Source organism: Triticum dicoccoides, chromosome 5A (assembly GCF_002162155.2).
Source record: "Triticum dicoccoides isolate Atlit2015 ecotype Zavitan chromosome 5A, WEW_v2.0, whole genome shotgun sequence".
Classification (NCBI taxonomy): Eukaryota; Viridiplantae; Streptophyta; class Magnoliopsida; order Poales; family Poaceae; genus Triticum; species Triticum dicoccoides.
Window position 1 is genome coordinate 678,060,198 of NC_041388.1, and position 3,584 is coordinate 678,063,781.

At 40.0% G+C, this 3,584-nt stretch overlaps 1 long non-coding RNA gene across 2 annotated transcripts; it reads right to left on the reverse strand.

Annotated features, from left to right (window-relative positions):
- Positions 1 to 1,212: 1,212 nt before the first annotated feature.
- LOC119304070 lies at positions 1,213 to 3,578 on the reverse strand. Of its 2 annotated transcripts, XR_005148099.1 has the most exons (3): positions 3,387 to 3,578; positions 2,360 to 2,451; positions 1,213 to 1,826 (listed from the first exon to the last, which is right to left on the reverse strand). It is a non-coding gene; the product is annotated as an uncharacterized LOC119304070 (long non-coding RNA). The 2 variants fall into 2 exon arrangements; XR_005148098.1 differs by having other exon boundaries at positions 2,360 to 3,578.
- Between the last annotated feature and the right edge of the window lie 6 nt (positions 3,579 to 3,584).

The following is a 3,584-nucleotide window of genomic DNA, read 5'->3' on the forward strand; positions in this document are numbered from 1 at the left end:
AACACGAGAAAAAAAATCACCTGACACTGGGCACTGAGCTAATAGGTTAGCCGAGAAAAATGATAAAAAAATTGATGCCAAAATGATATAAACATGACATGAAAAAATAAAAAAATATAGTTACGTTTGCGACATATCAGCATCTTATTGTAAATGCCACTAGCATGAACTATAATCAATCTGATGTAATTAGGCATGACTACAAGAATAGTGATGCAATGCAATAGTCTATAGTTGATACAAAGCAAGCAACATCAAAATGAATAAGTAAAATCATTCTCGTTGTTCATGGCTCACTTCTTTCATGTCAAGCTTTTAGGTATGGGAAGAGAATGCCAAATTTTATCATGAAAGCATAGTACACTATGTCTTCACTGTATCAAGAGACAATCTACCCATTCAAATTGTCGATCAAATGGATAAATTACATAACCTCCTTTCAACCAATGAATAATTTATGCAATACTTGAGCACGAGCCTTGATCTTTGCACTAAAATTGAACAAAAATGATAGAGGTTGAAAAAAGGACAAAAGTGAAAGAGAGTCTTGCATCAACGCATTTGATCATTAGGCAACGAAGAGACGTTCGAATCGATGTTCAACACCTAGGTTCTATAGTGTAAAAATTTCCCAACTAGTATCTATATAAACATGAAGCATACGAAAATTCTCTATAAGAAATGCAATGCGCTACTTTGAAGTATGCAAAAAGGATAGTGATGATGTGATGCGGATATTCAATTCTGAGCCCAGGCTCAGCTGATCCTGAAATCATAGCCGTCAGCAAGCATGTGGATCTGTGCATGTCCATGTATTTCGGTCTGTATAGCATATGTATCGCACGCAAATAAAGCCAGCACATGGGCGCATTAATTGCAATGGCAGCGGTAAGGTGAGGGCGGAACAGGTACTCATGGAACGGCTCAGTCACTTGCTTGTGCAAGGCAGCTGTCTGAATTCTCTACTGCTGCCTACCAAGGTTCCAGCTGGTTGCCAAGCGCCGAGCCGATGGGTAACCCTGCACCAGCCTCTACACAAATTGCATTTACTCAGTCAGCGATTGAAAGCAGAAACGCGCGGGTGAACAGATGCATGGTATGATTAACATCTGCAGTGCCACGTGTACTCATCAGGCACAAGTAAACTGTACACGGTGCACAACAAACAGATATTCTACCAAACATTCATTTCCAGTCACACATAACAACTCAAAACAAGCACACACACAGAGGAAGATACTGATCAACGTCAAACAAGTTCACTCAATGTCACACTTTAGTCCCACGTTCAGATGTGGAGGAACAAGCATGGAGCAAAGCTCAACACACCAGAAGTCCTCATAGCACAACATACATCAATTAAAATCTAGTTTTCACATTTGATTCTGCGGACAACGAAGCAGTTATGATGTGCATGTGTTCCGGCGGTGTGCTTCCATTACACCGTTGTTGAATTTTCCTGGTTTTCGCGATTGCTTAGGGGCATCACCCCGCCCAAGGCAAGTTCATCTTTTGTGGCCGTCGCGGCGACAGATACTGCAAAACCTTGTCCGTTTACTCATCCCTCGTACGGTGCTTTCTCTTGGCTGTCCGTCGGTCTGCCAACTCCTCTTCGCTTCTTCGGGGCACTTTGACCTCCAATTGCATGATCTGAACCCCCCAATTTGCAATAAATTCAGTTTCTCCTTTCCCACGCAGCACTCCTGCAAGCGTATTTCCCTGACGGTCCTTTATTGTAAGCCAAGTTCATCCTGCAAGCATACTTTGTCATGTTTGCATCACTCATCTTTATTGTAAGCCGTCCCTTTAATCAGTTGCCGACCAAACTGTTCAAACAAAGAGTTAATATTATATACAAATCAAATATTTAAGACAAGAAAATAATAGAGCACACACTATCTTAAATAGAGTTGAAGCAATACCGCTGTACTCTAGAATGGAAAAACGCATACAAAGAATATGATTTGTTTAACTAAATGGCACAAGAGATGCAAACCACAAGAATCAACATTGGGAAAACTGCACGTAGACGTAGTAGGAGACAAAAACTGAAGCTAGAAAGGTACGAAACTCACTAACAAATATCAGAACAAAAATAACCAACAAAATAGATGTGATTTTAATACAAACAACTGTTGGTGATATTGCCAGTCACTTAATTAGTTGGGTAGCAACTTTAAAACAAACTAGTTATTGTTATTTGTCTTGCCAAATTTAAAAATATAATCAAGGGCTGTAGTAAATATCTAGCAGAAAATATCTCACATGGTCACAGAGGCATAATTTTAGTCAACTATTTGGAATATACCACTCGAAAATAAAGTACAACCACATGCTTCTTTTTCAGCAAAATACGCACCTATGTAAAACAAATAGCGCCTTTGATGTTTCAGAGCTGATGTTTTGAACATTCAGAGTCTAGAAATTGCCTGATAACCTGATTTGATGATTCTGTATAATCAACAACATCAGAGGGTACATTTTGGAAATCTTGCCGGACTAATGAAAAACAGAATTAACCAGATACATAGTCATACTTGTAATGAGAAGTTGAGAACTATAAAAGAACATATTAAATTTTAAAAAAGAATGGACTTGTCTCGAGAGTTCGAGACCAACAAAAAAAAAATCTTTACGTGCTAATCACTACTCAAACATCTAATAGAAAGAGCACAACTTCACTTTTTACATTTGGTGTACTTCCAAAGCTTCGAGTTCAGTAATGATGTCAAAAACGCTCTTATATTATAGGAGGAGGAGTAGATAGTAAGATTCCTACATGACATGACAAAGTATGAGTTATGTGCATCCACAAACTGATTACATCAATAGATAACAATAAAGATGGCCAAACTACGGCATGTTAAATCAAACATAGGTCAAGATTTGAAAGGCAACAATTTTTCTGGTCTAGCGCATCTAGGCAGAAGCACTTGTCCCATAACTTGAAAACCACATCTAAAAAAATTCTGACAATTAAGATGCGAACACCAAACGATGTGCTTCTTTGTAATATTATTTTCTCAACAGAAAGGATACCAAACAAGTATCTCAAAAAATTAATAATTAAGACCCAATCTGTCGAAAGTGTCATTCTTGAGATCAAAAGCTTAATTAGCTCGGAAAAGGAATGACGACTGGACTCTCATTGGTCAAGTACTAAAGACCAGACAATGTTGGAACAACCTAATTAGCCTGAGATTATAACAAGAAGTGTCAAAAACCCCTTTATCTAACCTGCAGCCAAGGGTACGGCAAATACAACTTTAGCACATTTTCTGTTCAGATCCAAACAGAGAACGCTAGCAAAATTGCTCCCTGTCACTGCTGCCGGTCTGATCACCAACGCTACCGAAGATGGGAGGGGTGCTCGCCCAGCCACATACCTTGACCGTCGGCTTCCCATTACCCATTGGGCATTCTCGACGCCATCTGCCGCCGCTACCAGGTGCCTCCCAATTGGCACGAGTAACACAGATCGCCGCAGTAGCACCGCCAGAGGAATCGGATCTGGATGAGTACAGGCAGTCCGCAAACTCCTCCCGAAGGGGAAACCTGCAACTCATAGCCATGGGGGGGCGGCG